This window comes from Vulpes vulpes, chromosome 10, assembly GCF_048418805.1.
Source record: "Vulpes vulpes isolate BD-2025 chromosome 10, VulVul3, whole genome shotgun sequence".
NCBI lineage: Eukaryota > Metazoa > Chordata > Mammalia > Carnivora > Canidae > Vulpes > Vulpes vulpes.
Window position 1 is genome coordinate 79,291,347 of NC_132789.1, and position 25,652 is coordinate 79,316,998.

The 25,652-nt window shown below is 40.3% G+C and overlaps 1 long non-coding RNA gene across 1 annotated transcript; it reads right to left on the bottom strand.

The window, feature by feature from the left end:
• On the bottom strand, positions 1-25,143 carry LOC112930720 (uncharacterized). Its single transcript, XR_003237193.2, has 3 exons — positions 25,080-25,143; positions 8,951-9,197; positions 1-605 (listed from the first exon to the last, which is right to left on the bottom strand). It is a non-coding gene; the product is annotated as an uncharacterized lncRNA (long non-coding RNA).
• Between the last annotated feature and the right edge of the window lie 509 nt (positions 25,144-25,652).

Consider the following 25,652-nt stretch of genomic DNA (forward strand, 5'->3'; position numbering starts at 1 on the left):
TAAGATAAGATACAAAGGCTCTCATATCACAGAGTTAATGGTTAGAGACATTTTTAAAAAAATGTATAACCAGAATTTTTAGAAGTTCTAACTGAGTGATTATATCAGAAGTCTGGGTACGACCTTCAGAAGTTAAAGATTCTGAGAAAGTTACAATAATGAAGGCAGTATGGTAATAATTCACTCATTAGTAAATGAATCAATGGAATGGAATACATCTTGAGACAATATTTACCAAAAAAGTAGTATGAGAAGTATGATGCTGGCCCAAAAAAAAGACACATAGATCAATGGAACAGAGTAGAAAACCCAGAAATGTACTCACAACTTTATGGTCAACTAATCTTCTACAATATGGTGAACTAATCTTCTACAAAGCAAGAAAGAATATCCAATGGAAAAAGAAACAGTCTCTTCAACAAATGGTGTTGAGAAAACTGCAGAAGAATGAAACTGGACCATTTTCTTACACCACACACAAAAAATAAATTCAAAATGCATGAAAAGACCTAAATATAAGAGAGGAATCCATCAAAATCCTGGATGAGACCGCAGGCAGCAACCTCTTTGACCTCAGCTGTAGCAACATCATGTAAGACACGTCTCTAAAAGCAATAGAAACAAAAACAAAAATGAATTATTGGGATTTCATCATGATAAAAAGCTTCTGCACAGTGAAGCAAACAATCAACAAAGCTAAAAGACAACCTCCAGAATGGGAGAGGATATTTGCAAATGACATGTCTGATAAAGGATTAATATCCCAAACCTATAAAGAACTTAACAAACTCAACGGCCCCAAAATAAACAACCCAGTTAAGAAATGGGCAGAAGACTTGAATAGATATTTTTCCAAAAGAGACATGCAGACGGCCAATGAACACATGAAAAGATGCTCTACATCACTTGGCATCAGGGAAAAACAAACCAAAACTACAATGAGATACCACCTCACACCAGTCAGAATGGCTAAGACTAACAAGTCAGGAAATAACATGTTGGCGAGGATGCAGAGAAAGGGGAACACTCTTACAGTCTTTGTGTGAATATGAACTGGTGCAGCCACTCTGGAAAACAGTGTGGAGGTTCCTCAAAGACTTAAAAATAGACCTATCCTATGATCTAGCCATTGTATCACTAGGTATTTACCCAAAGAATATAAAAATACAGATTCAAAAGGGTACAATCATCCTGATGCTTATAGCAGCATTATCAACAATAGCCGAATTCTGGAAAGAGCCCAAATGTCTATTGACTGATGAATGGATAAAGAAGATGTGGGATATATATATATATACACACACACAATGGACTGTTACTCAGCTATCAGCAAGAATGAAATTTGCCATATGCAAGGACATGGATGGAGCTAGACTGTAGTATGCTAAGTGAAATAAGTCAGAGAAAGACAAATAACCATATGATTTCACTCATATGTAGGATTTAAGAAATGAAACAAATGAATGTAGGGTAAGGGAGAAAAAAGGAGACGGAGTCAAATCGTAAGAGATTCTTAACCAATAGAGAATGAACTGAGGGTTGTTGGAGGGGTGGACCAGGGATGAGTAATGAGTGATGGGCATTAAGGAGGGCATTGCGCTGAGAAGCACTGGGTGTTATTATATGTAAGTCCTGAATCACTAAATTCTACGCCTGACACCAATTTTACCATGTATGTTAACTAGCTAGAATTTAAATAAAAAACTTGAAATTTAAAAAAAGTAGGATGAGATTATGGAACATTAAAAACCAATTGGGAATGGAAACTTGACTCAATTAAAAGACAAAATAGGCCCTTATTTAGCTGATTTGTGGGATGTGAAGACATTTTTAAGCACAAAACAATAGAAAACATAGAAGACAACAATTAGACTATAAGGACAATTTAAAATTCAGCATATTACATTGTCATAACCACATTAAAAAGTGGACGACATTCTAGAAAATACTTGCAATTTGTATCAGTAAGAAATGGGTTTTTATAAACCAATAGGTCATATCAAAATACAGTAGAAAATAGATAAAAGACACAAACAAATCATTTATAAATTATGACAATGGTCAATAAAGATTAGAAAAATATTTAACTTCTGCAGTGATTAAAGACATGAAAATGTAAGTGAGATACTTTTCTGCCCATTTAAAATATAAAGATGAGAAAAATTGGTGATACTCAATTCAGGCCATGGAAATAAATATTGCACAATGGTGAGTAGGAATCCAAGTTGGTGTAGCCCTTTCAGAAGTAATTTTACAGTACATAGCAAGGATTTTGACAACCTCATACCCTGTAAACCAGAAGTCCCATTCACTGGGATTGATATCCAAACAAACAGAAAGAAACAATCAGAAATATAGCCAAAGATTTATCTTTAAAGACTGTAATTGAAATACTACTTATAATAGCAAAAACCTGGTAATAACCTCAATGACCAATAGTAAAGGAATAAATGATGGTGGAGCCATTACTTGGGAACTATTAGGGTCTTCATTGAAAAGTGTTTGGGGCGCTTGGGTGGCTCAGTTGGTTAAACGGCTGCCTTCCGATCAGGTCATGACCTCAGGGTCCTGGGATCAAGCCCCTCTGTCCCTCCACTGAGCTCTTGCTCGCTCGCTCTCTCAAATAAATAAATAAAAAAATTTTTTTAAAAAGTATTTGAAGTCTTTTTATTGATAAGGAGATGATCCCAATAAAATGTTAAGTGAAACCTAAAAAGCAGGATCCATACGTTGCGTGTTCGTGTTCTGTGTGTACCCAATCCAATAGTGTAAGTATAGTGTGCGTAACCACCCAGAGAGAGTATGCAAGAAAGGAAACAGCATGCTGACATTCTTATGTAGCAGGACTTCAAATGGTTTTAATTATCTTTTGAAATACTTCCTGTGTGAGAGTACATTTTATTTATATAAGCAGAAAAATGCAAATATTATGAAATCTCACAATAAGTAGACAAGCAAGCAACCTCCCCCTCCCTCCTTCCCTGCTCCCCAGTATGCATCATAGATGATTTAGGGAAAGTACTTGTTCAGAATCTGAGTTATTTGATTCAGAAAGCCCAAGAGTAAGGATGGATTTGATTCATTATTAACTCATTTATAGGAAGCTAATGATGGGATATAAAAGATGCAATTTATTGAGCACCTCTTACGTGCCAGGCAGGGTGCTAGGCACTTGGTAAATGTCGTTCCTCATTAATTGCTGATGCCTCACTACAGTCCTACCAGGTCTCCTTCTGATAAGTCCCTTCTGGGGGCAGGCGGGGTGCGGGGGATACCTGCAGCTGCTACACAGAAGAGAAGAAAAAGACGAATCCTTGTGTTCTCACCAGAATTCAGAAACTGTTTCTGCACAAAAAAAAACTGGCAATAGGGGAAGTTTAGGGTCTCCCATATGATTCTTTTTATTGTTTCCATAATTCCTTTTTTGAAAAAAAATTTTATTTATGAGAGAGAAAAAGAGAGAGAGAGATGGAAGAGGGAGAGCAGGGAGTGGGGACAGGGGTAGAGGGAGAGGATCTTCATGCAGAAATCCTGCTGAGTATGGAGCACTGAGCTCAACTGGGGGCTCCATTTCACAGCCCATGAGATCACCCCTTGAGTCAAAACCAAGAGTTGCATACCTAAATGGCTGTGCCACCTGGGCGCCTCTCACTCTTATAGTTCTTTTTATGTAGATGTAGAAATTTAAGCCTTGTTTGATTAAGATGACTGGGTGCCTGGGGTACCCAGCACTTGGCACAGTGCTTTGCACTCTTGAACTCATTCCACGTTTCTGTATTCTATGAGGCGCATTGTCACACTCATTGTGTTAAGGAGAGCTTGAGACTTAGATATGTTAATTCAGTACCTCTCAAACTTTAATGTGCATAAGAATTAAGGGTTTTTTTTTTAATGCAGGTTCTGATTCACTAGGCCTAGGTAGGGCTTGAGATTTCTTACCAGCTTCCAGATGCTGCTGATCCTGCTGGTTCCTGGACTGCATTTTGATTAAAAAGAGGTCAATCTACTTGCCAAATCCCAGGTTTTAAATGGAGCAAGCAATGCCGTAAGCCCCCCCACCCCGCCCCCCGCAGGCTGACCTCATGCTAGGCTGCCCCACTAATAATATCACATGCTTTAGTCCTCATGGGTCCACACTTTGCCAACATTGTCTCTGTCTTCCATTCCCCCCCACCCCCATCAGTTCTCATATCAGGAAAACAGTCAGTTCTGTACCCATTGTCTCAGGAGTGGGACTGGAAATAGAAATAAAGACATATTCCTTTCTTTCCCAAATTTTACCATCTGGTGCCCCTTAGGCCAAATCTATCCTGAAGAGAAGTTCCAATGAACACATCTTAGAGTTTTATGTTAACACAAGCTTAGGATTTTAATGGCCATACTTAAATATCCTTGAATTTCATAGAAAAATTCAGATTGTTCGCTTCTTCAAAAAAATTGGATAGTCTGAGAACCAGGGCCTACCCTCCCTCATGGTAGCAAGTAGTCAGAGATGGTAGTGCCAGTCTCTTTCCAAAAGAATAGGGTCCTCAGTGGGCCACAGTCCCTACCTGGTCCAACTGACTCATTTCCATTAGCTGCATAGTCAGTATTGGTAGAAATTTGGGGTGAAATGGAATGTTTGGGAGAAAGACTGACAAGGTAGGTGGGACCCTAATATCATACATTCAGGAATTAGAGATGCAGGGCCTTTATGGAGTACTCAGAAACTGAACCACCTGCAGGCTGCCAGGCCCTCGTCTGAGTGAGCATTATCCATCACCTTTGGTGTCCCAAGACTATGAAAGCTGATTTTATGGCCAGCATCCGATGAGAACTTTCTTTCTATAGCCCCAATACCTCGCACTGAATAGGAATGAAGGAGTGGGGAGAGGGGTGAGTCCCAAGATTTTGCTTCATCCCCACCTGGCACATCTATGAGGACAGCTTTCTCCCTAAATATTCCAGGATGCTCAAAAACCTAAGAGAAGGAGTAGGGGGCCAGATACCCAACAGAGCTATCGTAAGTGCAAAGGAAAATCCATGTTCCATACGTTGTTGGGAGTAGAGGTCCTGGACAAAACCCACTAGAGATCCCTCCTAAATGGGAACCGTGGCTTTTTGTACCTTTTGAGGTGGACTATTAGTAAAAATGGCTGCCATTATTCCCTTCCTTGTATCCAAGCCCCCTTGACACATGACTTGACAGATCTTCCCATCAACAGGTAGAGTTTATTTCCCCAGGTTTTTTTTTTTTCCCCCAATTTGAATCCTGACTAACCTTGTGACTTGTTTGGCCAAACATGCAAACATGGTGCTCCAGTTCCAAATCTAGGTCTCAGAAGGCTCTGTGTGTGGCTCTGGGACACTGTCCTGCTGCCATCACAAGTGGCTAAGTGGGCCCACTGAAGTTGTACAGAGACCGGCTATTCCAGCTGTGGCTTTCATTGATCAGTCACTTCCTGAATGACTCCGCAGCTGACGGTGGGTGCATGAGTGGGCCCGGCTAGGCCCAGAAGAACGGCTCCACGGAACCCAACCCCAATTGCTGACTCACATAATAATTAGCTGAGTAAGATAGCTGTTGCGTGAAGCTACAAACCTTTGTTCTGGTTTTATATTTTAGGCAACAAAAGCTGACACTCCATTAAAACACACACACACACACACACACACACACACACACACACACACTGTATTAGTTGCCCAGGGCTCCTATAACCATGTACCGTCTACAGGATGGTTTAAGACAACAGAGATGTACTCCCTAGCAGTTCTGGAGACTAGGAGTCTGAAATCGAGGTGTCCACAGGGTTCGTTTCTTCTGGAGATGCTGAGAGAAAATCTGTCCCATGCCTGTCTTGTAGCCTCTGGTGGTTGCTGGCAACCCTCAACATTCCTTGGCTTATCCATGCATTATCCTAGTGTCTGCTTCTGCCCTCATATCACATGGTGCCCTCTTTTCTGTGCTTCTATGTCCAAATTTCCCTCATTCCCTTACAAGAATACCCGTCATTGGATTAGGATCCATCTTAATCCAATATGCCTTCTTTTTTTTTTTTTTTTTTAAAGTATGGATTCATCGTAATTACATCTTCAGAAAGTCTATTTCCAGACAAGGTCGCATTCATAGGTTTCAGGAGTAGGGATTTCAATGTAGTGTTTTGGGGGGACACAATTCAACCTACTACTGAACTACTTATGTTGGGGAATTCATCCAGGTTTCCAGATAATACCTGCTAAAGGAATCTTTCTGGAATACCACCCGTCAGTAAATTAGACTTCTCATCTTTATATCTATATTTGTGGGCTTGAGCTGGGAATATGTCATTTTTTTCCCAACTTGGTGGAAACAGCAGAGCTTTTAGAGAGGAAGAAGAAAGCTAAAACTTTGACATCACGTAAATTATCTTATTGAATCCTCACAATTCCTCTTTGGTGTAGGTATAAAGATCCCATTGTATAACTTAGAGATGTTGAGAAATCTGCCTAAGTCGTATAATAAATACATTTTGCAACAGGTGTTTGAGTCAAGTTTGTCTAATTTCAAGCACATTATCTTTCTACTATAGCTGGTGGACCGCCCTCCATGTCAGGTCCAGGATCTAGTCCTAGCCAGTTATCTACCAAGTGCTGTGACCTGGAGTAAGTGTCTCAATCTTTTAATCTTGCTGCAATTCCTCCTCTTTAAAATGAAACTGATAAATGTCATCTTCATTGGTTTTATAACTATCTGGAAAACTGAAGTAGAACATGGTGGTAAGGGCTGGGTTTTGGGTTAATTTGGAGTCTTGGCTATATGTGACTCTGGGCATTTTGTATGAGCTTCCTCAGCCCTTAATTTTTTTATCTGTAAAAAGGAGATAATATCCCTTACTTCAAAGGTTTATTGCAAAGATTAAATGAGGTCAAATATTCAACACGCTTAGCTTAGTATCTGCAATAGTAAGCAAGGCCTCAAAGATGATGTACAGTTAGATATTTAAAAGCATTTTCTAGGGGCCCCCAGGTGGCTCAGTTGGTGAAACACCTGCCTTCAGCTTAGGTCATGATCTCAGGGTCCTAGGATCGAGCCCTGTGTCAAGCTCCCCACTCCGGGGGGGAAGCTGCTTCTCCCTCTCTCTCTGCTCCTCCCCCCCTCGGTGTTCTCTTTCTTTCAAATGAACAAAATTAAAAAAAAAAACATTTTCTAAAGTGCAAAGTTTTAATTAATGCCAGTTATTACAATTGTATTTTATTTTGGGTTTGAAGGAATCATGAGGGCGGGGTGATTGATGATTTCCCTGGGTTTTGTCTAACTGAACATCCCCGGGTTTGACCATCAGCTGTAATCAAACCTCCTCATAGCCCCAAGGTCAGAGCCACTCTCTTGGCTGGAGAATTGCCACCAGGAGGACAAAAGCTCCTGCCACAGAACTCCCCAGAGCTCCACACCACAAATCGGGGGAGGGCCGCCGGCCCCTTTTGGGCTCTATAAGGTCTCAAGGTTTCTGAAAAGTCCCTCATTAGCTCATCCTTGTGTGTACACTCCAGGACCTGACAGTCTGCATCCATCTGTGGTTGTTCCAAGCGGTCACGTGGCTGGCTTCCCTAGACCTGTTTCAGCTTGAGCAACTCAGGGCAAGACAGCATGTCTGTCAAGGTATTTGCCAGGGTGTTCTCATCAGCCTTGAAAACATTTGCCTGGCTCCCTCTGCTGATACCCCTGGGGATTCCTCATTTGTAAAGTTAGCCTTCTGGTTTCCATTCCCTTCCCTTCTCCAAATCCTACCCTCACTTCTTCCTCACTCAAAGGCTGGCACATGTGCAGCATTGAGGGAGCCTGCCATACCCACAGTCCTTTCCGAGCGAAGTCACCTTACATACAAATCTTGATTCTCTCTATCTACATGAATTTGGCCACCACTATGCAGACCCAAGACCAGCGTCTGCCCCAAGAGAGGCTATGGGCAGGCGGCTCAAGACGTAGTGTAGCTTAAGACCTGCGGCCGGCAAGGGAGCTCAATGCCATATAGTGATCTCGGCATATGGACAACTCCTCTCTTTGGAGGATGTTGGACTGGAATCACCCTTAAAGGATATGGACCACAAAGTAGAATCAGCTGAGGGAAAGTAGTGAGCAGAAGCCACTGCAAGGCCAGCACTGAGATACAGAGGGAAGGCCCGTTCGAGAGAAGCAGAGTGGAGGCAGGGAGAGGGAAGGAGTCCTGAGTATGGAGGAGCTGTGATTAAAAGCATCTCGGGGACAGTTGCTAATGTGGCTATGCGGCCACCAAAACTCGATTCAGACATCGTGGTTTTCCAGGCATTCCCAGCAGTCATGTGGGCACTGTTATTTTGTTCTCAAGCTGTAAGCAGCAACAACAAACTCTGATGACTTAGGAAAGGGAAGTGTGTTGGAAAACTGTGGGGAGGCTTGTAGAACAGAAGAAGCAGGCCTAGCCGAGAGCAGAGGGTAGACTTCTTTGGGATCTAGGAAGCAAGGCCCTCCTGGGTTCCCCTCTGCAGTGAGTCCTGCAAAGCTCCGACTCTACTCCACATGAGACTTAAGCCCTTCCTGAGATAGCCCCAACACCTTACTGTGGCCCTGCTTGTGATGAGCGAGTTGTAGGAAAATTCATTCAACAGAAATTAGGCTTCTTTAACTGAGGTGTGGGCGGGCTAGATGCTGGCAGAGAGGAAGAAATAGTCACCACATCCTCTGAGGTCTGGTGGTGTGGCTGCTGACCCTGCTCCCTGTTCCTGCTCCAGCCTCCCAGTACCTGTGGTTACCTGATCCTGTCTCACAGAAGTAATGTTCCCTTCCCCAATTTTGCACCTGCCCTGAAGCATTGTTTCTCTTTCTTGTTTCACTGGCCCAGGATGAGCAAATTGCATTATTGCTCCCATTCCCTTTCTCCTTTTTGTATCAACTGCTGTTGCCATGTGACTTCCCAGTTCCTCCCACTAGAGGACAAGTGGACTTTCTTACCCCTCGTGCCTGGGTAACACGCATCAGGCAATGGGATGCAGATGGAGGAGAAGCAGCAGCTTGAATTGCCCATAAGCAGCTGGGCTTTGCATGCCTGCCCTTCTGACTCTTCCAAGAAAATGACATGATGTAGGTTGCCCGCTGGTCCCAGGACGTTGGTAGGTCCGTGGAGCATACCCACATGTAACCGGCACCTCGGAATCAAGCCCCGTTGAATTCCGCAGAGATCAGCAGACCTCCAGCTGACCTGCCCAGGAACAAGCGAGGGTATATGCTTAGTTTGGAGGTGGTTCATTATGCAAGTTTATTGTGGTGACAGCTGACACACACGTCTTGCCGTTCAGTAAGGTGTAATGGAAATAATATAGATTTTGGAATAAGACTTTGCTTGGAAAAAAAAAAAAGACTTTGCTTGGAATCCAGAATTCAATATTTACTAGCTACGAACTCTGAGGGCAATCTCTCTGAGCCTGTTATTAGGCTAATGGAGATAATCACCTCTTTTTTACTTCCTTTTTCCTAAAGCATTAAAAAAAAAGCTTTATTGAGGAATAATTGATATACAGTACATTACATGTGTATAATGTAGATAATATGATAAGCTTGATGTATCTGTGCAGCCAGGAACTACCATCACAGTTAAGATAATGAACACATCTACCACTCAGAAAACTTTCCTGCGGCCTTTATGTCATCCCTCTTTCCTCTACCTTCCACCCCCAGGCAACAACTGATCCGCTCTCTGTCAATACAGACTAGTTCACATTTTCTAGAATTTTCTTGAAATGGAAACATACAGCATACACTCATTTATTTGGGTTCTTTGGCTCAGCATCATTATTTTGAGATTCATCATATTGCTGTGTATATCAATAGCACATTCTTTTTAAATTCTGAGTAGTTTCTCATTGTAGGGATGAAACATATTTTGTTTATCCACTCGCCCGTTGATGGGCATTTGAGTTGTTAACAGATTTTGACGATTACTAATATAAATATTAATGTAAAAGTCTTTGCGTGACAAGCTCTTTCATTTCTCTTGAGTGAATCCCTACAAGTAGAATGGCTGGATTGTAAGGTCGGTGTAGGATTTTGTTTTATTTTTAATCAAATTTTTTACTGAGATAACGGTAGATTCATTTGTGGTTGTAAAAAATCATAGATATCCCATGTACACTCTTCCCAGTTTCCATAAGCGATAATCTTTTGCAAAACTGTAGTATAATATCACGACCAGGATGTTGACATTGATGCCATCCACCAATCTTGTTCAATATACTTACTCATTCATGAGTATGCTTATCTTCAATTCTCTGTGTGTATTTCCTTCTTTGCAATCTTACCACATGTGTAGGGCTTTGTATCCACTACCACACTTGAGATGGATTAGTTAGGTCACTGCCAGAACCTCTCCTGTTGCCCTTTATAGACCCTCCCCTTCCCCTACATCCCAAATCCCTGGTATCTACTAATTGTTCCTTCATTTGTACAATTTTGTAATTATTTTTGAATAGTTTTTATTTATTCATGAGAGACACAGAGATAGGCAGAAACATAGGCAGAGGAAGAGGCAGGCTCCCTGCAAGGAGCCTGATGTGGGTCTCGATCCTGGTTCCCAGGATCACACCCTAAGCCAAAGGCAGACACTCAACTGCTGAGCCACCCAGGCTTCCCAATTTTGTAATTATTAAAGAAGTTATATACATGCAATTACATAGTATCTCATCTTCTGGGATTGGCTTTCTTTTTTTCCCCAATCTGTACTCATCCCTGAAGGTTTGTCCACATTGTTCTGTGTATCAGTAGATTTCTCTTTGTTTGTTGCTGAGTTGCACTCCATAGTGTGTCTGCACCACACTTTGCTTAACCATTCACCTGTTGAAGAACATGTCATCTTATTTCAGGTCTTGACTGTTACTAATAAAGCTACTATGAACATCTGTATATAATTGTGTGTGTATGTGTAAAGAAGAAGGTTTTTATTTCTCGAGGAGGGTGGGGGGGTAAATCACCAAGAGTGCAATTGCTGGATTGTGTGGCAATTGAATGTTTAGCTTTATTAGAAAGGAATTAGAAAAATTCCTTTCTTGAGTGGCTGTATCATGTTGTATTCCCACAAGCAATGCATGACTTACCCAGTTTCTCCACATGCTTACCATTGTCTGGTGTCTTAACTATTTTAGATTTTGGCTATTCTAATAGATAAGTAGGGATAGCTCATTATATTTTTTCGCAGGCTTATTTGCCATATACATATCCTTTTGTCTAAAGTGTCTACTCACATCTCTTGCTTCCTCATTCAACATTTTCTTTACTGTTGAGTTTCAGAAGATCCTTATATATTCTAGATAATTATCTCTTATCAGGCAAAGATTTTCTCCCAAGCTCAGGTTATTTTTTCCTCTTCTTCACCTTCACATAGGCTTTCTAGAGTAAAAATGTCTAAATTTTGTCACAATTTGATTTGTTAGCCTATCCTTTTACAGATCTAAGAACTCTTAGCCTAGCTCTAGGTCACAAATATTTTCTCTTATTTTTATTCTAAATGTATTATTAGTTTTATAATTTATGTTTAAGCTCATGGTCTGTTTTGACTTAATTATTCTATGAAGTGTGAGGTATGGGTTGAGGTTTGTGCTTATTGCTATGGACATCTAATTGCTCTAGCAGCATTTGTCAAAAAGCTATCTTTTTTTACCTTGTGTTGCTTTTGCACCTTTTGTCAAAAATTAGTCAGGCATATATATGTGAATCTATTTCTGCGTTCTCTCATCTGTTCCATTTATCTATGTACTGACCTGTCAGTACCACACTTTCTTGATTGCTGTAGATAAATAGTGAGAATTACTATTGGGTAGAGTGGTTATCTCTACTTAATTCTTCTTTATTGAGATTATTTTAGCTATTCTAGAATTCAGAATTCATAGTTGACAATTCTTTGAATTCAAGTTGACACTTGAAAAATGTTGTGTCACTTCCTTTTGGCTCCAGTGGTTTCAGATGAGAAATTCATTGTTGATTCAAATTAATAATTCAAATTCTATTTCCTATAGATAATGTGTCATTTCAAAATTTTTTCTTTGTCTTTAGTTTTTCAAAGTTAAATTATGTTGTGCCTTAGCATGGAATTCTTTAGGATTATTCTCTTTGGAGTTCACGCAGCTTCTTGGCTCTGTAGCTTTGTGTCTTTTACCAAATTTAGGACATTTTCAGTGATTGTTCCTTCACAACCTCTTTCAGGTCCCTCTTTTTCTCCTTCCTTCTGGTGCTGTAATGATATAAATGTTGGATCTTTTGTTATTGCTCCACAGGTCTCTGAGTTCTGCTCAATATTTTTTATTCTATTTTTCACTCTGTTAATAGTTTTTATAGGATTGCAAATGGTATTGATTTTGTACAATTTCAATTTCTAATCATCCATTGATTGTACATGAAAATAAAATTGGTTTCTGTATTCTGATCTTATGTTCCACAACCTTTTAGCTCTAGTTTCTATATTGCAAATTCCATTTAATTTCCCGCAATAATTTTCTTTACTGATGATTATGTCATCTTCAAATAATAGCAGTTTTACTTTATCCTTCCTTTTTTTTTATAAATTAATTTTTATTGGTGTTCAATTTACCAACATACAGAATAACACCCAGTGCTCATCCCGTCAAGTGTCCCCCTCAGTGCCCGTCACCCATACCTCCCCACCCCCCGCCCTCCTCCCCTTCCACCACCCCTAGTTCATTTCCCAGAGTTAGGAGTCTTTATGTTCTGTCTCCCTTCCTGATATTTCCCACACATTTCTTCTCCCTTCCCTTATATTCCCTTTCACTATTATTTATATCCCCCAAATGAATGAGAACATACACTGTTTGTCCTTCTCCGATTGACTTACTGCACTCAGCATAATACCCTCCAGTTCCATCCACGTTGAAGCAAATGGTGGGTATTTGTCGTTTCTAATGGCTGAGTAATATTCCATTGTATACATAGACCACATCTTCTTTATCCATTCATCTTTCGATGGACACTGAGGCTCCTTCCATAGTTTGGCTATTGTGGACATTGCTGCTAGAAACATCGGGGTGCAGGTGTCCCGGCGTTTCATTGCATCTGAATCTTTGGGGTAAATCCCCAACAGTGCAATTGCTGGGTCGTAGGGCAGGTCTATTTTTAACTCTTTGAGGAACCTCCACACAGTTTTCCAGAGTGGCTGCACCAGTTCACATTCCCACCAACAGTGTAAGAGGGTTCCCTTTTCTCCACATCCTCTCCATCATTTGTTGTTTCCTGCCTTGTTAATGTTCCCCATTCTCACTGGTGTGAGGTGGTATCTCATTGTGGTTTTGATTTGTATTTCCCTGATGGCAAGTGATGCAGAGCATTTTCTCATGTGCATGTTGGCCATGTCCATGTCTTCCTCTGTGAGATTTCTCTTCATGTCTTTTGCCCATTTCATGATTGGATTGTTTGTTTCTTTGGTGTTGAGTTTAATAAGTTCTCTATAGATTTTGGAAACTAGCCCTTTATCTGATACGTCATTTGCAAATATCTTCTCCCATTCTGTAGGTTGTATTTTAGTTTTGTTGACTGTACCCTTTGTTTTGCAAAAGCTTCTTATCTTGATGAAGTCCCAATAGTTCATTTTTGCTTTTGTTTCTTTTGCCTTTGTGGATGTATCTTGCAAGAAGTTACTGTGGCCAAGTTCAAAAAGGGTGTTGCCTGTGTTCTCCTCTAGGATTTTGATGGAATCTTGTCTCACATTTAGATCTTTCATCCATTCTGAGTTTATCTTTGTGTATGGTGCAAGAGAGTGGTCCAGTTTTGTTCTTCTGCATGTGGATGTCCAATTTTCCCAGCACCATTTATTGAAGAGACTGTCTTTCTTCCAATGGATAGTCTTTCCCCCTTTATCGAATATTAGTTGATCATAAAGTTCAGGGTCCACTTCTGGGTTCTCTATTCTGTTCCATTGATCTATGTGTCTGTTTTTGTGCCAGTACCACACTGTCTTGATGACCACAGCTTTGTAGTACAACTTGAAATCTGGCATTGTGATGCCCCCAGCTATGGTTTTCTTTTTTAAAATTCCCCTGGCTATTTGGGGTCTTTTCTGATTCCATACAAATCTTAAAATGATTTGTTCTAACTCTCTGAAGAAAGTCCATGGTATTTTGATAGGGATTGCATTAAACGTGTAAATTGCCCTGCTAGAACTCATACAGCAATTTGGTAGCGTGGCAGGATACAAAATCAATGCCCAGAAATCAATGGCATTTCTATACACTAACAATGAGACTGAAGACAGAGAAATTAAGGAGTCCATCCCATTTACAATTGCACTCAAAAGCATAAGATACCTAGGAATAAACCTACTTTATCCTTCCTCACCTAGGTATCATTCTTTTCTTCTTAACTTATTGCATTTGCTAGAACCTCCAGCATAGTATTGAATAAAGCACCTTTTTTTCCTGTTCTTAGTGGAAATGCATCTAGTTTTTCCTTATTAAGTATGTCATTAGTTGAGTGTTTCATAGATGAAAGTTTAAGAACTTTATCAAGTTTAAGAACTTCTTCTTCCTCTAGTTTTCTGAGAGTTTTCCAAAAGAAAAATTAATCAGGAATGAATTTTAAATTTTGCCAAATGCTTTTTCCATCAAATGAGATTATTATACATATAATATATATATATATATATATATATGGTTTTAGTCTATTAATATGGTGAATTACGTTGATAAATTTTAAGGTATTAAACTAACTCAGCATTTCTGGTATAAATCCCACTTAGTCATGGTACATTTATTGTCTAAATATTTTGGAGATACCGGTCTGCAGTTTTCTAGTAATGTCTTTGTCTGATTTTGATATCAAAGTAATGCCAGCCTAAAAAAAAAAAAAAAAGAGTTGGAAAATATTACGTTCTCTTTTACTTTCACTTTCCTGGAAGATTTTGGGTAGAATAAGAATTATTTTCTTCTTAAATATTTGGTATGAGTGAAACCATCTGGATTCAGAGTTTTCTGTTGACAAAATATTTCCTAACTACAAATTCAATTTCTTTGATAGGACTATATAAAGTAGATTAATCTCAGCTGGTCTGGATTGGCCCCATGCTTGTCTCCAGAACTATTAACTCTTAGCTAATCATATTTTGCAACATTGAATGAGTTGTTTCGTAACAGAGTAAATCAGATTGTCAGTAATTTTTAGTAATAATGATTGAATTTCTGATTGATTTCAGTGTCTTTTCAGTGGATCTGGGAGTTTCAATGGTTAAGCCTGGTCAACCACAAAACTAGGATGTATATATGTGACCAGCTCATTATAAGAGAACTCCATGATGAATAGATTTTTGGTTTTCTTATTAGGAGGTGCTTTACACACATGTTAGTGGCAGTTCAAGTTGTGGAGACATGTATGTACACAGCCTAATCATAGTTTCACAACCTGGCCCAGTGGCTGAAGAAAGAAAAACCCAATACATAAGACCTCTGAAACCCTTTCAATGTATTTATTCTTCCCTCATAACTACCATTTCTGATGTTCTTAGTTCCTTAGGTAAATTCAGATTTTTATCTTATATCATTGTCCTTCCTGTAGTATTTCATTTAACTTTTTTACATGGTGATAACATTTTTCCATATTTGTATGTCTGAAAAATTCTTTATTTCATCTTTGTTTCAGAACAGTAGTTTTACCAAGTACAGAAGTCTACTACGTTGGCAGGGTTTTGTTGTCCTCGTTGTTGTTGCTTAGTTTTATGTTGATATTGTCTCATTATCTTCTCACTTCTGTTCCTCTCTGATAAGGTATCTGATGAATTCTTATATTTGTTCCTCTGTAAACAACATTTCTTTTTTTTTCTGATTTTAAGATTTTCTTCTCATAATTGATTTTAAGCAATTTGATCATGCTGTGCCTTAGTATAAACTTTCTTCATGTTTCTTGACTAGGGACTTGTTGAGATTCTAGAATTTTGACTTTGTAGTTTTCAAATTTAGAAAAAGTTGGCCATTATTTATTTAAATATTATTTTTCTAGACACTGCAATTTGGGGACTCTAATTATACATACACAGACATAAACATATTGTCTCACTGCTCATTGATGTGCTATTCACTTTTTAAAGTTTTTTTTCCCCTCTAATTTCATTTTAGACAGTTTCTATTGTTGGCCTCCATTTAAATAATCTTCATTGTCCAGTCTGCTATTATTCCTATCAGTGTTTTTTGTTACCTAAGGCACTGTAATTTTCACCTCTCAGCATTTCATTTGGGGATAAAAGTTAAGTTTAGACTAAATGTTTTCCATTCATATGTGTTGACTCCTTATTTAAAGCTTAACATCCTATAGTTCAAGGACCAACTATAATTTCTTTGTGTCTCTTCTGGCAACCAAAGGCAGTAAGTAGCTGAGTGACAATGGGAACCTTTTAGAAAACTTCTCTGAATCTCAGTTTCCTTGTTTATGAAAAGGGAGACAATATTATTGGGTTATTATAGAAGATTATTAAATGCCATCACTTACTAAAAGTATGTGTTAGTGACTTAACACATTGTGGTTTTAATAAAATGAGTTAACCTTTCTCTAATTCATAGTAACTACCCCAGTAAATGTTTCTATAGCCCTGCAGCCAGGATTCACTGGGAGTATACTGAAAAATATTTAACAACCAGCTCTAGAGAGGGGAAAATGTACCGACTGATACTTTTTTGCCATTATCTTGATGGAAAATTCTGCCCCAGCTGATTCCAAACAATCAAAATGACATCACTGAACACAGAATTGAAAATAGATGAATAGCAACACACTGTTACACAATATTTTCATCATACAGATTCAGCTACAAAAGATGCAAATGACTTCAAGAACACAGATAATAATAAGATGGAGTAAAATGGGATGTGTTGAATTTTGGATATCATTATCTTTTTTAATATAATTAATTTTGTTTAAATTTATTGAGTGTTTAATAATGACTATGTTTAAAAACTGGCTCACACAATGTAGGAAAATTTAGCAACTGGCTCTTATAAGCCAGTACCAGCCAACTCTGATGCCCTGTTCTATTTCATCTACCACTCCCCTTACCCGCCTTTCTAGGGCCATCTTTGAGTATGCAGTTGGTACAGTGGAATTTCTCCTTTTATGTTTCTCCAAAACTGAGCTTTGGAATTTGCTTTTCAGTGTCCTATTTTCTATCACTCCCAATTCCACCCGGGTCACCACTTGATTTACTGTGGAACAGCACAGAGAAATGGATGAGGGAAGACTGCTCTCCTCCCTAACTGTCCTGCCCCTTTAACCTCCCAGCACTGCTCCACACAAGCTGCAGCAATGATTATGGCTTCCCTTAATAAATAGTTGAGGAGTAATTAGGGAAAATTATAATGTTGGAAGGGGAAATCTAAAAGCTGTATGATAATTATGACTTTTCCAGAGACCAAGGGAAAGCATATAAAACGCTAACTCCTTTACTTTTGAAATTCAAAAACTATTTGTTTGACATTTACTAGGTGCTAGGCATGGTTTTAGAATCATTTAAAAGTGGACACATCCTAAGATTTTAATTTGGGTATCCTATTTTCTGCTTTTATTTTCTTCCAAAGAACCTATTTTTCCTAACCTCCTTAATGTGAACTTCTACTCTACTCTCCAGAAGGGATCCTAATATCTGACATCCCCCTTTTTTATAATGTTTCCTCAATTTGGTATTATTCTGTTTAAGTCACACTATAGATGAGGTATGTATAAGATGGGGAATTATAAGGACAAATATTGATGACTTTTCACATCTTCAGCTCTGCCAAAGAAGGTGGACTAAGTGGGTTTGGGGCTCCAAGTTGTACAGAAAATTGCAGGAAACTTCCAGGTCTAGTCTCTGTTGAGATCTCATCAGTGAAAAATTAGTCACATCTATTTATTCTCTTTAACATTTTGCATGTAAACATCAATCCATCTCATTAAGGACATAAATATATCTCTGAAGGGCATACATTAATTTGTAGTGTCAGTAAACCCTAAGCCCAAATCGAGGAACAAAATGTGTACCTAATGGTCTCATAACTTGCAAAGTACCTCTTGCCGTGGGGTCAGAAAGCCTTATTGTGCAGAGAAACGGGGTTCCTTTGCTTTACCTGTTATTCCTCGATTTTATGATTTTATGTCAGCTGTCATGCTTTCCAGAAATAAGAAACAAGCCCACTGCTGGTCCATTTCACTCCTTTGGTCCCTCACATGGACAGGGCTGGTAACGCAGCACATTGGGATTTAGGTGTTAAGACTAGGGAGATGAAATGAGACACAGCCCCTGTACTGAGGAACTCACCTTTTAGTGGGGAAAACACAAGTGTATAAAGGAAAGACCATGACTCGATGGGATATATGCCACAACAGAGCATGCACTAAATGGTTTGGGATCACAGAAAGGACCCTTCACTCTGGCTGGGAATATGGAGCAGTTGGGGTTAGCGTGGCACTGAAATTGGCAGTGAAAGATTAGAAGTTTGCTGACAAAGAAGAGTGGGGGTAAAGAACATGTGAGATACAGAAAAGTGCATATTTTTATTAAATGGTGAATTGTGTGTGGTCTACTATGATTACAGTGTGTGTGCATGTGTGTGTTTGATGAGGAAAGAGTGATAAGGAATGAGGCTCAAATGGGCAGAACAAGATGCTGAAGATATTTGAATGTGTAACAAGCTCAGGCTTTACTTTGTAGATGTACTGGCTTAAGTCATATAGCCAATTAACATCTCAGATAGGATCATGACATCCTCAGTTATCAAAGATAACTTTAAGGGCATTGCTAAGTATGACTTCTTGGGGAGAGACCGGGGGCAAGGAGGCAGTTAGTGGTTGTCAGGATAATATACATTTCAGAGATCTGAACTAGGGTATTTGGGAGTTATAAATACTCATAGAGAACATGATAGAGCAATGTTTCATTGAAAAGAAGGAATAAAAGAAGAGCAAGAGACTGCTTTAAGCTTCCTGAATGAGCTTCTCTCAGGTAGGTGGTGATGCTGCTAACATGATTCAGTGCACAGATAGAGGAGCAAGAATGGGAGTAGATCTTCATGTGTTGACTTTAAAGTACCTGGAAAATGCGAAAATGGAGATATCCAAGTTGTCAGGTACAAATGACTACTGGAGCCCAAGAAGTGGTTCAAAATGGAATGGATCTGGGAATCGTTAGAAAATTATTAGCTTCCTACTGCTGCTATCAAAAAGAACCACAAACATGGGGACTTAAAAACCACATCAACGGACATTTGATAGTACTTAACTTCATTGTTTCTGTTTCCTCTTGGTAAAATAGAATACTGAGGTACTGGTAAGCACCTACTTCAAATGGTTATTGTGAAAATTAAATAAACTTGTTTCTTTGATTTCTTTGATTACAAATCATCCTAAAACTTAGTGGCTTAAAACAATGACAACATTTATTTTGTTCAGAAACTTGCAATTTGCTCAGGGATAACTAATCCCTGTCCTCTCATCATCACCTGGGTTCATTCACTCAGATTCTGTGCCTCCCTTTAGATTCCAACAAAGCCCAATTCTCAGAGAAAAGACCTAAGGAATGGGATTTTTACCCTCTTCCTCCACCCCCATAAAAAGATTTCTTGCAGTTCAACAGCTTTTGCTCTAGATTCTGAACTTTAAAATAAAAATAATAATATAAATGCTTCAAATTTCTTCTCTATTTTTTCCAGTCTGTCTTGCTGTACTTGTCAGCTTTGATAATGAAGCATATACTGATACTGTGATTGTTTTGAATATATTGTAATATTATAATTTTCAATGTAGAGATTTTTCTATTTCTTAAATTTTCTCTAAATGTTCTTGGAACTACTGTGAATGCTATCCTTAAAAGAAATTGCTTTTCTGGTGTTGGTTGCTATATAATCTCTATAAAAATAAAATAGATTTGCGTATTAAAACCAAAAAACAAAAAAACCACACCAACGTATTATCCTTCAGAAGCCTGAAACGAGTTTTCAGGACTGAAATCAAAGTGTTAGCAGGGCTATGTTCCTTCTCGAGGCTCCAGGGGAAGATTTTGCTTCCTTACCCTTTCCAGCTTCTAGAAGCCTCTTTAACTCGTGGCCCCTTCCTCCACTTTCAAAGTGGGTCACCAACCTGTTTCTGCTGTCATATCTTCTTCTCTGAATCTGACCTGTCTTCCAATCTAGACAATCCAGGATAATTCTCTCATTTCTTTTTAAAAAAGTATGTATGTATGTATGTATTTATTTTAGGAGGTGTAGAGAAGCAGAGGGAGAGAGAGTCTTAAGCAGACATCATGCTGAGTGCAGAGTCCGATGCAGGGCTTGATCTCTCAACCCTGAGATTACCACCTGAGTCAAAACCAAGAGTCAGAGGCTTCACCAACTGCACCACCCAGGTAACCCTAATCCTTTCATTTCAAGATATTTAACTTAATCACATCTGCAGAATCCCATTTGTTTTGTAAGGTAACAATTGCACTGATTCCAAGGATTAGGGTGTCGGATATCTTTGGAGGAGGGGCATTGTTCAGGCTACCACAGGGAGGGGAGGGAAGTTTGGTGGAATGAGGAAAGAGAAGAACTTGGTGTAAAAATCTGGGAATATCATTGTGTAGAAAGAGGAAGGAAGATACCTGGATAATAAATGTTTCTGAGAAGTCAATGGATCAATGAATGTCTAAAAAGGAATTAAAATCCTCTAAGAATCTTCCATCTTGAGCTCTGTAAACCTGCCAGTTGCTAGATTGACCTTGCTGGCCTATGAAGTCAACAGAAAGACCAAATAGTATAGGGTATGATCACCCAGGCCCCATTTGCCAGTTTCTGATTTCTTTGCTCTCCTAAGCCTCCCATAATCATCTCTAAACTCTTAGCTTGACTCTTAGGTCCAAATCCGGACTGGATTTTCAGGAATGTAGCCCTTCAACTTCCTTTTTGGAACTGAGGCTCTCCTGCCCTCTGGTTTCATTCTTCTTTCAACATGGCAGGAGTGAGTAACAGCACCCTCCAAAACACCTAGGTACTTTCAGTTTCTAGAACAGGTCTCTTCCTTCTCTCAGCAAGAAGATGTAGAAGCGTGGGTTTTGAAGGTGTAACTTGGGACTTCCTATCTTTAAAAAGTAGAAGTATCCAGAGAAAGGCCCTTCTCAGTTACTTTGGGGCCATGTGCTCCATCTCTGGGCAATCAACTGACCAAGGATTATCTGTGACTAGGTTATCCTCTTCCAACCATGTGTGGAGAAGCACTCTCTGAATTGCAGTAGTTCCAGAACCACATGGAAAAGGGAGCTTAGTTCCCCTCCCAAGAGGAGGTTACTATAACTACAAGACAGAAAGGAAGGATGCCAGGCAGGCAACAAAGTAGATGTCCACTAAACTGGGAATAGACTTCTAAGTTTTCTACTAAGGAGATAATGGAATCCACGTAACATTATTAAGAACTCTATGCATAGGCAATCAATATGAGAGGCCACATAATGATTATGTCTTTAATTGTACAGCCAACAAAGAGTAGACTCCATTCCCTAGTATCTGGTACTCACGTATAAGCTGTGAAAAGAACATAGCTTTGTAGATATATAGGAAGGATTAAACAAACATTTATTGAAATAATAAATGCATCAATGAAAATACCAAATAAAAATTATGTCTGCCCTTAATTTACAGGTGTTTTCAGGAGGAAGTGCTGATTATTTTTTTAATGAAGAATTTATTTTGTGGACCTGTAGCCAGCAGTAAAAGTTTAAAATTTTGATTTACAAGGTCACATTTTAGAATATGACCTCATCTTCACCCTGGTTTTGGAAACCAAGAGCATTTGAAAGCTTTTGTATAATTTGATTAAAAGCTGAATAAGAAGAGGCAAGAGTTAACGATTAGTGGTTTAACACCACATTTACCTAAGCTGAAAGGGCTTTTCCAGAGGTCTTAAAAAAAACACCAAACCTTTGTGAGGTATGTAATATGAAGGCTGGGCTGGAAGCCTAAAGTTAACACATCCACCATCTTTTTGGCCCATTCTTCTCATCTTCTAGGTTTAGGATCCTTCCACATCCAAGCTCTGAGACAACTCTCTTCCATTTCCACTGGGGAAATAATTCATTCTCTGGTTTTATAGTACCATCAGAAATCTGTACGCTTTTACCCTGAGTGACTGTCCTGATTATAACATGCATTCTCAGAGGAGCTGATATCACTCTCAAGGGGGCAACATGGGGGGCAGTCCCAGTGGCTTGGCAGTTTGGTGCCGCCTTCAGCCCAGGGTGTGATCCTGTAGGCCCCCGGATCCAGTCCTATGTTGGGCTTCTTGCATGGAGCCTGCTTCTCCCTCTGCCTGTGTCTCTGTCTCTCTCTCTCCCGTGTCTCTCATGAATAAATAAATAAAATCTTTACAAAAAAAGGAGGCAACATTGGTTCTTGGGGTGGGACACTCTTAGACATTACAATGTTCTGTAGCCTTTCAAAAGACTACAGTAAAAAAAAAAGGACTACAGTAAACAAATAAATATACAAGAAATCTTTGATAATTTCATGGAGGCCAATTAGGCAAGAAAAGTGTCCAAAAAGGCTCCTTAGAAGAACAAAAATAATAATAGTGTTTAAAAATGTTACACTGGGTTATAAGGAAGTGCCTAAAAACTTATGCCCTTCCTTCCCTTATCCTCACAGTGCCCCAAACAAAAGGATATAATAGTGGGAGTAAAGGAGACTTGTGTTCTAATTTTCCTGTCTACCACTCATGAGCACATTCATGCACTTATTTATACCTTAAATCTATTTTTTTAGAAACTTCTATGCTCCAGGAACTGCTCTAGACCCTAGAAGCATAATGATAAACACGGCATAGAGTTCTCATACAGTTTATGTTCAGAAATGGAACAGATAATGAATAAGCTCCAAATGTCTGTAAATAATAGTGATGAAGATAAATGCAATAGATATTTTATTGCAAATAATCCATTGTAAAAATGTATAATAATGCCTGTTATAAAGGATTTTAAAAAGAACAACAGGAAAAGTTAAGCTAATAAAGTCTGAACAGAGATGATCTCCCTGAGGCAAGAACATAGGAGCAGAGTCTTGAAAGGTAAGAAGGATTGGCTCCACCAAGATCTGGAGGCAGAGAGAAGAGTAAGGACAATCTTGAGGCAAGAGTGAGGTTGTTGTGTGCAGGGACAGAGAGTAGGTAGATGCAGCTAGAATAAACTGAGTCACTAGGGAGAGGTAGAAGGTGAAGTGAGAGATCAGATAGACCTGAGCATGCAGGGGAATGCAGGCCGGGTGGAGGAGCTGGATTTTATTCTAAATGCTGTGTGGCTTTGAGCAAGTCATTCAGTTTCTGTCAAAAGGCAAATGTGGGGTGGTAGGGCTCACGTGAAGCAACTGAACGGCTATCATGTTGTCAGCAGTGCAGTGACATGGAACTTCATCGAATTCAGGACCTGGGAGAGATGCCTCAGATCTCTACAGAGAGTAGGTAGCAAATAAACCTCACATGTTTCCAAGGATGCTCCTCACTGGACTGGGGCAAATTCATGCTTCTTCTGGAAAGGAAGGAGTGCAAATAATCCAGGATACACTCCTCTGAAATCAGAATCTGCTTTCCTCCCACTTTCAAGTTTTGAGATGCACAGACTATGTTTTTCTTATTCAGCTAGTCTGCTTCTTGTGTTACTTGGAGCTGTGTAGTGGGCAATAGTACAGGATTGGGGGCCAGGGACCTTGAGTTCCAGAGCCCCATCTGTTGCTAAATATCTCTGTGACCTGAGCAAGCCAATTTCCAAATTGGGCCTCCAGACCCTCATCTGTGGACCATCATTAAGATTCCTTCTAGAATACAGACTCTGTGATTCTATTATTTTCCTCTTCACCAGAGATGGGGAGGAGTATAAAACCTTGCATGCAAGCTCACCAAAACTCTCCTAAAATAATAAAGCAATTTCCTTTAAAATGGTTGAGAAGAAAAGTCAGGAGGTCTTTGCAGAAAATGATGAAACCCAGTCCCAGCCGAATATTAAGTTAGAGATCTGTCTGCAAGTGGGGTGGGGGCAGGAGGGAGAAAGGAGATGCCAGGGTTGGAGAGAAATTTTAATTGCAATTGTTTGGCCTGCTGATCCTAGGCAAATGACAAGAAGCCCTCAAGCTGCCTCAAACACAGATATTTGAAAGGCAGAGACGGCTGGGGGATGGTGTGGCTTCTCCCTCCCCTCAGAGGCTGTTTGAGGAGCGGTCTGCACTGCTGACAAGCACGGGTTTTGGAGGCCATTGAAAAGTTTTGGGCCTAAATAGGGTAGGCAGCTTGGCTTAAGTGTTGCTAAGGAATACCTGGCAACCGGCAACAATAGGCCTTTTAAAGAATCCAGGGCAAACAGTGACCGTGGTAATGGGGTGGGCTTAAGGGTCTCCTTGCCCGGCTGGGCCCCTCCTCTCCTCACACAGAGGCCTGGGCACTGGGCTATGTTCCGGAAATTCCCTGCACAAAGCCCCATTCAGTGGGAGGAGGGCCAATGCGTGTGCTTTTGGTGGTGGTGGTGGGGGACGGGGTGGGGAGAGGGCGGGGGAAAGGGTACGGGAGAAGGAGCTTTACTGCCAAAAAAAAAAAAAAAAAAACCCTCTCAAGTCTCTTTCTTCTCGCAAAGACTAAAAGAGGCACAGAAAGTGCTAAGTTTGTAAAAGAGGCTGAAAAGGTTCAGAAAAGTAGCATAAAAGGGGCTAGGGAACGCCCCGTGAATTTTGAACAGAGAGCAGAAAAGGGACCCTAAAAAGCAATTAGTGATGCTGCTTGTAAATGAAGAGGCAGCTTGCTTGGGGTGGGGAGCTGTGGGCTGGAGGTAGAGCCCTTATCCGTGGGGCGGGCGCGGGGATGGAGCAGGTGAGCAGTAGGGGTGAGGTGCGGAGGGATGGAACCGGAAGAAACTGCCGCCCAGTCCTCGCTCTGAGCACCCAGTGCGGGCGGCTCCTGCTTGAGGCTGTGCAGCTGCCCCCCACCCCCCTCACAGCTCTGATGGTGTCTCCTGTTTCAGGCAGCGCCAGAAAGGCGGTGGCGGGCACCCGGGTCTGGGGTCTGCCCCCGCCCCGCCCCCCGCCCCTCCGGCCGCTTGGCCCCTCTGGCCCCAGATAACCTTGAAGGAAGCCCAAGCTTCTGAGAGCGGGGACTGAGCTCCTCTGTCCTCGCAGCTGAAGGAACCGCAGGATCCCGGGGAGTTGTGCTTGGCTCGAGCTCCTGGGGAGGCTCAGATGACAGCCCAGGGAGGAAGGCACAGGAGCCAACAAATTAGCGCTCTACAGATCCCACGTGCCTGCACTGCATAACGTCTGTGCTCCAGCACCCTACTCAAAGGCTCTAAAGAGAATAATTTTATATTTCTAGCAGAATGTGCACAGTGACAATTATCTGTATTCCTACTGTGTCGCAGCATCAACTGATAATCAAAAGAATTATGTTCTAGTTGAAAGCATATTTAGATAAACAGACACTAAATGGGAGCCAATAATAGATGTACCAAAATAGTCCAGGGAGGAAGCAGCCATTTAAATATAGAGCCTTTTACTAGAGAAGGTAGGAGGCCTCCAGACCCCAGGGTTCACAGCTCCCTGTCTGTAGCTCTGCTAAGTGACTCTTTCTGGCTGTCCCTGGGGCCCTGATCAGAGTACTAACCTAAAGTGCTCCTTCTCTCCTAATCTTCTACCTTCCT